This window comes from Schistocerca nitens, chromosome 8 (assembly GCF_023898315.1).
Source record: "Schistocerca nitens isolate TAMUIC-IGC-003100 chromosome 8, iqSchNite1.1, whole genome shotgun sequence".
In the NCBI taxonomy this organism is placed as follows: Eukaryota; Metazoa; Arthropoda; class Insecta; order Orthoptera; family Acrididae; genus Schistocerca; species Schistocerca nitens.
The window spans coordinates 63544286-63556874 of NC_064621.1; the positions used below are offsets into that span (position 1 = coordinate 63544286).

The 12589-nt window shown below is 45.0% G+C and overlaps 1 protein-coding gene across 1 annotated transcript in view; it reads right to left on the reverse strand.

Annotated features, from left to right (window-relative positions):
* LOC126199387 (dipeptidase 1-like) overlaps positions 1-12589 on the reverse strand; it is a 244345-nt gene that overhangs the window by 159274 nt on the left and 72482 nt on the right. The gene's annotated exons all lie outside the window — the stretch shown is intronic.

A 12589-nucleotide genomic window follows, 5' to 3' on the forward strand; every position in this document is an offset into this window, starting at 1 on the left:
AATTATTATGAAACTGAATTAATTATTTTCGATTTAATCGGCCTCGTATCACTAGCAGTCGAGATGACAGGTATCTTATCCGCATGGCTGTAACGGATCGTGCAGCCACGTCTCGATCCCTGTGTCAACAGATGGGGACGTTTGCAAGACAACAACCATCTGCACGAATAGTTCCACGACGTTTGCAGCACCATCGACTATTAGCTCGTAGACCATGGCTGCGGTTACCCTTGACGCTGCATCACAGACAGGAACGCCTGCGATGGTGCGCTCAACGACGAACCTTGGTGCACGAATGGCAAAACGTCATTTTTTGGGATGAGTCAAGGTTTTGGTTAGAGCATCGTGATGGTCGCAAACGTGTTCGGCGACATCGGGGTGAACGCACATTGGAAGCGTTTACTCGTCATCGCCATACTGGCGAATCACCCGGCGTGATGATATGGGGAGCCATTGGTTACACGTCTCGGTCACCTCTTGTTCGCATTGACGGCACTTTGAAAAGTGGACGTTACATTTCGGATATGTTACGACCCGTGGCTCTACCCTTCATTCGATCCCTGCGAAACCCTACATTTCAGCAGGATAATGCACCACCGCATGTTGTGGGTCCTGTACGGGCCTTTCTGGATACATAAAATGTTCGACTGCTGCCCTGGCCAGCACATTCTCCACATCTCTCACCTATTGAAAACGTCTGGTCAATGGCGGCCGAGCAACTGGCTTGTCACAATGCGCCAGTCACTACTCGATGAACTGTGGTATCGTGTTGAAGCTGCATGGGCACCTGTACCTGTACGCGCCATCCAAGCTCTGTTTGACTCAATGCCCAGGCGTATCAAGGCCGTTATTACGGCCAGAGGTAGTTGTTCTGGGTACTGATTTCTCAGGATCTATGCACCCAAATTGCATGAAAATGTAATAAAAAAATGGCTCTGAGCACTATGGGACTTAACATCTATGGTCATCAGTCCCCTAGAACTTAGAACTACTTAAACCTAACTAACCTAAGGACATCACACAACACCCAGTCATCACGAGGCAGAGAAAATCCCTGACCCCGCCGGGAATCCAACCCGGGAACCCGGGCGCGGGAAGCGAGAACGCTACCGCACGACCACGAGCTGCGGACGAAAATGTGATCACATGTCAGTTATAGTATAATATATTTGTCCAATGAATACCCGTTTATCATCTGCATTTCTTCTTGGTGTAGCAATTTTAATGGCCATTAGTGTATTTTCCTTATAATGGTGTTTATATTGTTGGGACAGCGTATTTATATGTGAGTAAGCGCTCTTGAACGGCCTGATAAATTTGTTTTCATGATATCCGAAAGTTATATTTTTGTTGCTGAAACTTCAACTGTCCACATCCGCATATGATTGGCCCACCACAGGGGTGTTATCGTTCCGCTATTGTTTGCGGAACACCTTCCAATCGACATTGAAGTAAGAGGAAGGCTACGTTAACGATAGCGCTTGTGCAGGGATTCTTGCAAAGTCCCCACTCGCTATCCCTCAGTGCAAATGACTACCGCGCGACGTGAGAGCAATTTTACGGACCAAGCCGTACGTGCAGGGACTCTCGTAAACGGAAGCACTGGAGGCGGCGAAGTAATGTGGAACCGCCCACCCGTTAGGCGACAGATACCTTTCAGGCTAGAGAGGAGAGGAGGTAGCTCTCAGGACATAGTACACCCTAGGTAAAAAACAATGACGTATCAGAAATGGGATGGAAATTGGTTGATGTTCTGAACATGTACAGACAAACAATAAAGTTCCAGAAAATGTGGATGATTTATTCAAGAGAAAATGCTTCACAAATTGAGCAAGCCAATAACACGTTGGCCGTTATTCGGCTTGCATCGGTTGATAGAGTTTTTGGATGTTCCTCCTGAGGCATATTGTGCCAAATTCTGTCCAACTGGCGGCTTAGAACGTAAAAATCTCGAGCTGGTTTTAGGACCCTGGCCATAATGTTCCAATTGGGGACTGATCCAGCGACCTTGCCGGCCCTGGTAGGTTTTGGCAAGCACGAAGACAAGCAATAGAAACTCCCGCCGTGCGCAGACTGACATTACCTTTCTTAATTGTAAGCCCAGAATGGCTTGCCATGAAGGGCAACACAATGGGGCGTAGAATATCGTCGAAGCCCCGCTGTGCTGTAGAGGTGCCGCGGATAACAAGCGAAACGTCCTGCTGTGAATACAGGTGGCACACCAGACCGTTACTTCTGTTTGTTGGACCGTATGGCGAGCGACAGTCACCAGTCTCCTGGTGAGTAGTGCAACCTACGTCCTCAATTATTTGCTGGATATATTCCGATCTATGTCTTCCTCCACAGGTTTTACCCTCTACAGCATCCTCTATCACCATGGAAGCTATTCCCTGATGTCTTAACAGATGCCCTACCAGCCTGTCCCTTCTTATTGTCACTGTTTTCCATATATTCCTTTCCTTGCCAATTCTCCGGAGAACCTTCTCATTCCTTACCTTCTCAGTCCACCCAATTTTCAACATTCTTCTGTAGCAGCACATTTCAGATGATTCAATTCTTTTTTTTTTCGTTTTCCTCAGAACCCAGTTTCACTACCATAGAATGCCGGGCTCCAACCGTACATTCTCAGAAATTCCTTCGTCAAAATAATGCCTGTGTTTACTACTAGTAGGCTTCTCTTGGCCAGAAATACCATTTTTTGCCAATGCTAGTCTGCTTTATATATCCTTCTCGCTCCGCCCGTCATAGCCTATTTTCTGCCTACGTATCAGAATTCCTTTACTTCATCTACCTCGGTATCACCAATCCCTAGGTTAAGTTTCTCCTCATTCCTGCTACTTCTCATTACTTTCGTCTTTCTTCGATTTATCAGTCCGTACACCGTATAAACAGTATAAACTGTTCATTCCATTCAGCAAATCCTGTAATTCATCTTTAGTTTCATTGAGGATGTGAATGTTATCCTGTCATTAAGGGACTTCAATTATACTATCATCAAAGGATATCAATGTTATCCTATCATTGATATCACTTCACCTTGCACTTTAATTCCACTCTTGAACGTTTCTTTTATTTTGTCGTTGCTTCTTCGATGTATAGATTGAACAATAGGGGCGAAAGACTATATCCTCGTCTTACACCTTCTTTAATCTGTGCACTTCTTGGTCTTCTAGTCTTATTGTTCTCTCTTGGTTCTTGTACATATTACATATTACCCCTATTCATCTCAGAATTTCGAACATCTTGCATTATTTGAGACTGTCGAATGCTTTCTCCAGGCGAACGTGTATCGGTTTTTCTTCAGTCTTGCTTCCATTATCAGCCGCAACGTCAGAACTATCTGTATGTTGCGTTTACCTTTCCTAAAGCCAAACTGAATTTTCTTTTCCATTCTTCTGTGTATTATTCTTGAGCTGTTAATCTGATTGTGCGATTAGTCTCGCTACTGTCAGCTCTTGCTATCTTCGAAATTGTGGGGACGATGTTTTTTTTTCCGAAATTCAGACCGCACATCACCAGGCTCATGCATTCTACACACCAACGTGAATAATCGATTTATTACTACTTCCCCAAATGCTTTTATAAATTCTGATGGAATGATATCAATTCCGTCTGCCTTATTAGCTCTTAAGTCCTCCAAAGCTCTCTTAAATTCTAATACTTCTCTTCTATAACGACTCCTGATTTTTATTCTTCCCCCTCATAGAGGCTTTCAATGTATTCTTTCCTCCTAACTGCTCCCTTCTCTGCATTTAGCATTGGAATTCCCATTGCACGTTATCACCCTTGCTTTTAATTTCTTCGAAGGTTGATTTGACTTTTCTATATGCTGTGTGAGTTCTTCTGACAATCACTTCTTTTTCGATTTCTTCACATTTTTCATGCAGCTATTTCACCTTAGCACGGATGCGCTTCCTATTTGTTTCACTCCTAAGTATTGTATTTCTGTATTCCTGAATTTTCCAGAACATTTTTGTGCTTCCTTCTCTCATAGATCAACTGCAGTGTTTCTTCTTTTACCCAATGTTCCTTCGCTGTTAATTCTATGTACCTATGTTTTTCTTTCCATTTTCTGTGAGTGCCCTTTACGGAGACGTCCATTACTCTTCAACTGAACTGCCTACTTAGCTAATCGTTATCTCAGTACGCGCCGATAACCAGGAGTGATGGTCTGGGTGCCGTTTCTTTCCATAGCAGGACATTTTAGTTGTCATCCGATGCATATGTACAGCACAGCGGTTCGTCGGCAATATTCTACAGCCCGTTCATGGCTAGCCATTCTGGAATTACATTCCAGCATGATAATGCCTGACCGTACACGGCTAGAATTTCTAATGCTTGTCTCCGAGCTTCCCAAATCCTACCTTGCCCAGCATCCGCCGGTTCTCTCAGCGACTGAGAACGATTGGAACGTTACGGGCAGGGCCCTCCAACTATTTTGGGGCTTCGACGGTGTAACGCGCCAGCTGGACAGACTTTCGTATGATATCTCCAAGGAGGACACCCAACAACTCTGTTACTCAGTGCCAAGACGAGGGCCAGAGGGTCAAAGGTGTACCAACACGTTATTGACTTGTTCAATGTGTGAAGAGTTTTCTCTTGAATATATCACGTAATTTTTCTGTAATTGTTATCATTTGTTTGTGTGTACATGTATATAGATACAGGGTGAAAAGTATTTAAACTGACAAACTCTGGGATGTTGTAGGGGACATCAAAACAAATATTTTTCCCTAATGTCGTTTTTTCCTATGAGGATTATTTAAACCGGTGGAGGCCGTATTACGCTCTTCAGTTGTTAGAGGGCGTATTACGATTTTCAGTTGTTAGAGGGCGCATTACGCGCTTCAGTTGCAGGCAACTGCTGTCCACCAGTGTAGTAGTGCATTGTCTCTGTTTACTAATGGAGCGATACACCTGGAGTGGGTACACTGATATGGTTGGTGCGTACTACGTAGCGCACCACAAGGACTAGCTGCACAGCGGGTTTATCAACAACAATATCCTAATCGCCGTATCCCGCATCATACGACCTTTGCTGCTGTGTACCAACGTCTGCGGGAGATCGGGTCATTTAGCAGATTACCTGGACAGGGACGCCGTTGCACGGTAAGAACGCTGCAATTTGAGGAAGCTGCCTTCCAGCATGTGGAGCGGGATCCTACAATCAGAACTCGTGCAATTGCACGTAACATGGTGACAAATCAGACGAATGTAAGAACAGTCCTTCGAGATCAGTTGTTACGTCCATTTCACGTACAGCGTATCCACAACCTGGAACCATTTGATTATCCACCCAGAGCACAGTTTTCGCAGTGGTACCTGGAACAGTGTGAAATGCATCCTACATTTCCATCCTGTGTGTTGTTTACCGATGAAGCAACGTTCGGGCGTCATGGAGTCTTCAACATGCACAATTCGCATGTTTGGAGTGAGAATAACCCACATGCCAAAGTTACTAGCGGTCATCAAGTGAGGTTCTTCGTTAATGTGTGGGTCGGTGTTGTTGGGGGCTGTTTAATTGGGCCGTATCTGCTACCTAGGCCATTAAATGGCAGATACTATTGCAATTTTCTCGCCAGAGCATTGCCATAATTGCTGGAAGACGGGCCGCTTCCTACGAGGTGCATTCAAGTTCTAAGGCCTCCGATTGTTTTTCTCCGGACTGGAAAGAGATAGAAACATGCGCATTGTTTTAAAATGAGGCCGCATTGATTGTCAATACGTCCCAGAGGTGGCAGCACCGTACGGCAGATGGAATTTTACCGCCAGCGGCGAGAATGAGAACTGTTTTAAATACTTAAAATGGCGACGTTTTCCTTACTTTAACAGCGTGCAATCATTCGTTTTCTGAATTTGCGTGGTGTGAAACCAATTGAAATTCATCGACAGTTGAAGGAGACATGTGGTGATGGAGTTATGAATGTGTCAAAAGTGCGTTCGTGGGTGCGACAGTTTAACGAAGGCAGAACATCGTGTGACACAAACCGAAACAACCTCGGGCTCGCACAAGCCGGTCCGACGACATGATCGAGAAAGTGGAGAGAATTGGGGGATCGCCGAATGACTGTTAAACAGATCGCCTCCAGAGTTGGCATTTCTGTGGGTTCTGTGCACACAATCCTGCATGACGACCTGAAAATACGAAAAGTGTCATCCAGGTGGGTGCCACGAATGCTGACGGACGACCACATGGCTGCCCGTGTGGCATGTTGCCAAGCAGTGTTGACGCGCAACGTCAGCATGAATGGGACTTTCTTTCCGTCGGTTGTGACAATGGATGAGACGTGGTAGCCATTTTTCAATCCAGAAACAAAGCGCCAGTCAGCTCAATGGAAGCACACAGATTCGCCGCCACCAAAACAGTTTCGGGTAACCGCCAGTGCTAAAAAAATGATGCTGTCCATGTTCTGGGACAGCGAGGGCGTAATCCTTACCCATTGCGTTCCAAAGGGCACTACGGTAACAGGTGCATCCTACGAAAATGTTTTGAAGAACAAATTCCTTCCTGCACTGCAACAAAAACGTCCGGGAAGGGCTGCGTGTGTGCTGTTTCACCAACACAACGCACCCGCACATCGAGCTAACGTTACGCAACAGTTCCTTCGTGACAACAACTTTGAAGTGATTCCTCATGCTCCCTACTCACCTGACCTGGCTTCTAGTGACTTTTGGCTTTTTCCAACAATGAAAGACACTCTCCGTGGCCGCACATTCATCAGCCGTGCTGCTATTGCCTCAGCGATTTTCCAGTGGTCAAAACAGACTCCTAAAGAAGCCTTCGCCGCTGCCATGGAATCATGGCGTCAGCGTTGTGAAAAATGTGTACGTCTTCAGGGCGATTACGTCGAGAAGTAACGCCAGTTTCATCGATTTCGGGTGAGTATTTAGTTAGAAAAAATTCGGAGGCCTTAGAACTTGAATGCACCTCGTACAACAAGACAAAGTATGTGGTTCCAACGTGACGGGGCGACGGCACATTTCAGTCATCGTGTGCGTCGATTCCTGGACCGACGGTTCCCAGAAACGAGGGTTGGCAGAGGTGGTCCTGTACCAAGGCCTGCTGGATCCCAAGATATGTCCCCTCTGGACTTTTTTGTGTGGGGAGAGATGCGCAACCTTGTTTACGCACCTGCTGTTGCATCAGAAGGGGATCTGGTTGCCCGGATTGTAGCAGCAGCAGCAGCGGGAACAATTCAGGATACTCCTGGGGTTTTTGCCCGTGTCAGACAGAACATGATCCGACAGTGTAACCTTTGTTTGCGTGTCAATGGAGGCATATTTGAAAATCTACTGTAATTGATATTGGGTTGTGTTAATGTGTTGTCTCTTGGTCATAAAAAAAATGGAAAAGTGTTTCTTGGTTTAATTAATTTGCCACCAGAGAAATCTTCCTCTACCGGTTTAAATACTCCTCATAGGAAAGAATGACATTAGGGAAAAATATTTGTTTTGAGGTCCCCTACAACCTCCCCGAGTTTTTCACCCCGTATAGCCGGCCGGGGTGGCCGAGCGGTTCTAGGCGCAGGTTCAAATCGTGCCTAGGGCATGGTTGTGTGTGATGTCCTTAGGTTAGTTAGGTTTAAGTAGTTCTAAGTTCTATGGGAATGATGACCTCTGAAGTTATGTCCCATAGTGCTCAGAGCCATTTGAACGATTTGTATTTACGTATACCGATTTCCGTCCCATTCGGATAACTGCTTCGTGGTGACTCACTTCATACTCTTAGTTTGTAGTAGTCACCCTGTCAAAAGAACCCATAGATGGTCTAAGACACCGTCGCGTGACTCCCACCGACGCCAGAAGTCGTGGCAGTGAAACGGTGTGTGTGTGCCAGCCGCCTGCGTAGAATTAGCGAAGTAAGGTTCTTGGACGTGGAGGTGTCGCAGAAAGACAAAAGGAGCCATCGAGCTTGGACGCGACCATGATCACATAGTATCAAAGTGGGCTGTCTAATGTATCTTCAAGGAATGGTTCAGCAATCGCAGACATCTGAGCCGTGCACTGCTTGCGTTTATCCCATTTATTGTTTCTCATCTTCTATTACGGTACTGCCGCCTCGTTTATGCCATTTACTGGTGTCACTAACTTCCTGCCTTACTTTCCCTTGAGTGACAGCAGCAGCGCGTATCGATAAGTGCACTGTCGTACCATCTCTGGAACGACCGATAGTATTTCCGGGTCGTCGTGTGGCAGTCAGTTCGGGATGGACCAGCAGTGCAGACGGGACGTAGCAGCAGTGAAGTCGGGAGACAGAGCGCCGGTGATTCGCCGACAGCCAGTGCTCGCTGACCGCTGGCGACACACATCAACTGTCCGACGGAGGGAGATTGGAGCGGGACGACCGTTGGTTGGTCGTTCGGCTGGTCGTCTCATTGGCCGATGTATATTTGGTCCTTTCACCGTTTCTGGGTCCTGGCAGTCGGTCGGTTGGCGTGGAGCAGAGAGTAATTCTCCGCGGAACGTAGTTCGGCCGGGGCGCTGGCGGTCTCTGCGCGGTGTCGGAGTGTGTGAGGCTGTCCCATTGCTACGAGGTGCGTGGCTCACCAACCCTGGACACGAAAGTTGATTTAATCTACCAGCAAGTCAAGAATGTACACATTGTGTCGTTCAGAGTTCGTTGTCGGCTGTTGGAAGTGCACCAGCGGAATCTTCTGCCTTGTGGCCGTTAACGTTCCGGTTACCTGTCCTGGCCGTTGACGTAAATTTCAGGCAGTGTAGTTTCCTCATCATGTTGTTGCTGTCCAGCACGGTGTGTAGTTTGACAGCTCCACGTATGACTGGTTGTGGGCGCCAATATCTTCTACGTTGCTCCGTTGAGCTCCCTGTTGTGCCCTGGTCGGGTGAAGTGGAAGTTATCTTGTCGGTGGGTCCGTTGACTGTCGGTCGGTTGGGTTGTCGTCGGGTCGTGAATGGTTGGCCCGAATGCATGTCTCACCTAAGCGAGCGTTAGTGTTTGAATTTCAGGCCGGCCCTCGAACATCTGAGCGCCCTTGACTGTACTTTTTTTATTTGATCTTGTTGTTTGTACTTGTATGTCTTCTAGCCGATATTTTTTTAAAATTAAGGTTGTTTTGCCCTTAAGGCGTAAGATTCTTTAGGCCTTCAGCCTAATTCTAAGAACTGTTTCACGTAGGACCTTTGGCATTTTAAGGTTTTAATGTTGTTGAATTTTAAGTGTTGGGATTTCATCCGATTTTGAGTTTGTTTTGCTCTTAAGGGCTTCAGCCTAGTCCAAAGAACTTTTTCACGTAAGGCCTTTGGCATTTTAAAAATTTTAATGTTGTTGAATTTTAAGTGTTTGGCCTTCAGCCGATTTGAATTTGAGTTTGTTTTGCTCTTAAGGCCTTCAGCCTAAATTGAAAAACTGTTTCACGTGAGGCTTTTGGTTTAAAAAAAATTAATGTTATGGTGTTAAGTGTTAGGCCTTCAGCCGATTTGAATTTAACTTGTTTGCTCTTGAAGTGTATGATTCTTTGGGCCCTCAACCAAACCAAAGAACTGTTTCGAGATGAGGCTTTGCCATTTAAATTTCAGTTTTGGTTGAGATTTGCCTAATTAAGAACTGTTTTACGTAAGGCCGTATTACAAAAAAAATATTTTAATGTTGTTTAGCCTTAAGTGTTGGGCTTTCAGCCAATTTTGAATTTCTCTGATAATCTCAGATTTTTTGGGCCTTCAGCCTAAATAAAGAACTGTTGTAAGATAAGGCTTGCCTTTTAAATTTCTGATTATGCTTGCGTTTTAAGTTATTGGCCTTCAGCCGTTTTTAAATTAAAGTGGCTTTCAGCCGGTAATTAAGTCCCAAACATTAAAGCTGTGTGTTTAAAAAAAATTATTTTGGGAGCTCTTGTAATGTTTGATTAAATAATAAACTTTTACGTTCAAGTGTAACTGACAGCCCCTTATTTTTGCCCCTTTCCACAATTTAAACTACCTGTCCTGTCTTGTGGGTTAAGCAGGGCGTCTCAAAGACGGTGTGAGAACAGTGGTTGTAAGAAGGATCCTGACGGTTCCAACTTAACTAGTTTCTGAGCGGAAATCATGCACGTAACAGTAAATTGAAGGGGGGTGCCCCGAAAACGGCGACTGCGCACAGCGGCAAATGAAGTCACGTCTTTAATGGGCCAAACAGACAAACTGGTGAGAGAGATAGACTGTGATCCGACGACCGCGATTTCGCCCCCCTTTCAGACAGTGCAAGGAATCAAGTGCAGAGCCTTAGGCTTATGACTAGTTTTTTATCCGTGGATTTGCACGCGTACGCACATGTCAAATATATTTCACATAAATGAAACATATTTCACACGTATTTGTACACTCTCTAGCGAATTTCACCGTTCAGTTTCGTTTCCAAACAGCTCAACATTTATGATATCGCATCACCTGAGCTATGTGTCGTACAATGATATAATTTTGGTGATATACTCAGTGTTATATCTGAATGCCGTCTCCAAAATGTGTCTCGAATACAGTTATTAGGAAAGAAGTAATAAACTAAAATGTCACGCTTCATGTGGCAGTTTTAATGCATGAGCAGCGAAAATCTAGCCAGCGATACTGCCTTGCCTGCTGCCTTACTTCTTGTGGCGCGGTTCTGCTATCTCCTCCGTTTTAAACATGGACTACTGGTTTTAGTGCTCTATTTGTTTAGAAATTAACATGAACGATGGGGAGTGACTATAAGGCAGTTGTTAAAAATAATCTTAATCAAATGGTTCAAATGGCTTTGAGCACTATGGGACTTAACATCTGAGGTCATCAGTCACCTGGAACTTCGAACTACTTAAACCTAACTAACCTAAGGACATCACACACATCCATGCCCGAGGCAGGATTCGAACCTGCGACCGTAGCGGTCGCGCGGTTCCAGACTGAAGCGCCTAGAACCGCATGGCCACTGCGGCCGTCAATCTTAATCACTTGCGTCACGAAATCGATCGTGTGACTTTTAGTAAAATGTATACTGCAGCCAGTGCGGATCATTTCATCGAAAATGTGGATATTTCTCTGCGGTTGCCCGCAATTTAATATGGGATGGATAAGTGATAAGCATTTCTCCTTCATGATTGTGTGGGGGCTTTCAACGAGAAAATTTTTTGTAAAGGTTTCAAAGTATGTGTAAAGCTGGTTTCAAGGCATTAAGCATTCTGAATTCCAAATACTGGACGAATAAAAAGTGTATATTCGTGCGTCGTGGCTACACTGCTCTCACACTCCCACCCGCACCCCTGTGGTAGAGAGCTGCTTCTCACTCCTACAGCAATTCTTTCCTGACACTAAGTGATATGTGTATCAAGCGTGGTTGAAATCGGTCTTCTGATTTAGGAGGAGACATGAAACATTTGAACATACATATACACATACATCTAGTTTCGTAATATGTCCGGTTTTGAACTTTTTATCGCAGTATGAAACTGGCATTATCAGCATTAAACAATAAATAATACATTGGAATAGCTAGTGTTACCAAAAGAATATGCTGAAATATGATTCATAAGTTTTCTTCCTGCAATAATTACATATTTAAGAGAAGAAGCGGTAAAGATTTAATATTTACATAAAAGTTATTTGTACCTTTGATCCTCATTGTAATCAGGTAATGCTCTTTCACTTCCAAATCTGTACAATCCCCCGACTGCCTGTGTTATTGTTTCTGTGGGAACATCTCGTAAATACTTTCATTTATTGCTCAACAGCTGTAAATCCAACGTCATAGTACTACAAGGAATGCAAATTGTATCTTATTTTTTAGCGGAATGGAGCTCAAAACAGACAGCTAGCTACATCCAGAAAGCAAAATTGTAACGTAAACCACTAAGCCGCTTGAAGGCGAGGATGGGAGCCCGTAAACACGTCGTGGGAGAAAATAGATGTGTCTCACACACGTATTTATTTTACCTTTTTATGCCGTGAACATTCACAGTTTCTAAACGTCCGACATGGATGACATATGGTTAACCATTATTTCAAGAAAAAACTAATAGTTTCCTGAGTATATGAAACTTCCTGGCAGATTAAAACTGTGTGCGGACGGAGAATCGAACTCGGGACCTTTGCCTTTCAGGGCAAGTGCTCTACCAACTTTTTTTTTTTTTTTAATCTCATTTTGTTCGCTTTTGTTCGTTGCATCTGCTCGGGGCGGACGTCGTGAGATATCCGTTTAAGTTCGTTGTTGATCGATTAACTCAGTTTTTTTATTACAGATGGCACGTAACCCTCTGACTGAATACGCTGAGCTACCGTGCCGGCTAAATCAGGATGGTCGGACGCAGGTTTGAACCGTCGTCCTCTCGAATGCGAGTCCAGTGTGCTAACCACTGCGCTACCCCGCTCGGTACCAACTGAGCTACCCAAGCACGACTCACCCCCGCCCTCACAGCTTTACTTCTGCCAGTACCTCGTCTCCTACCTTCCAAACTTTACAGAAGCTCTCCTGCGAACCTTGCAGAACTAGCACTCCCGAAAGAAAGGATATTGCGGAGACATGGCTTAGCCACAGCCTGGGGGACGTTTCGAGAGTGAGATTTTCACTCTGCAGCGGAGTGTGCGCCGATATGAAACTTCCTGGCAGATTAGTGCTAGTTCT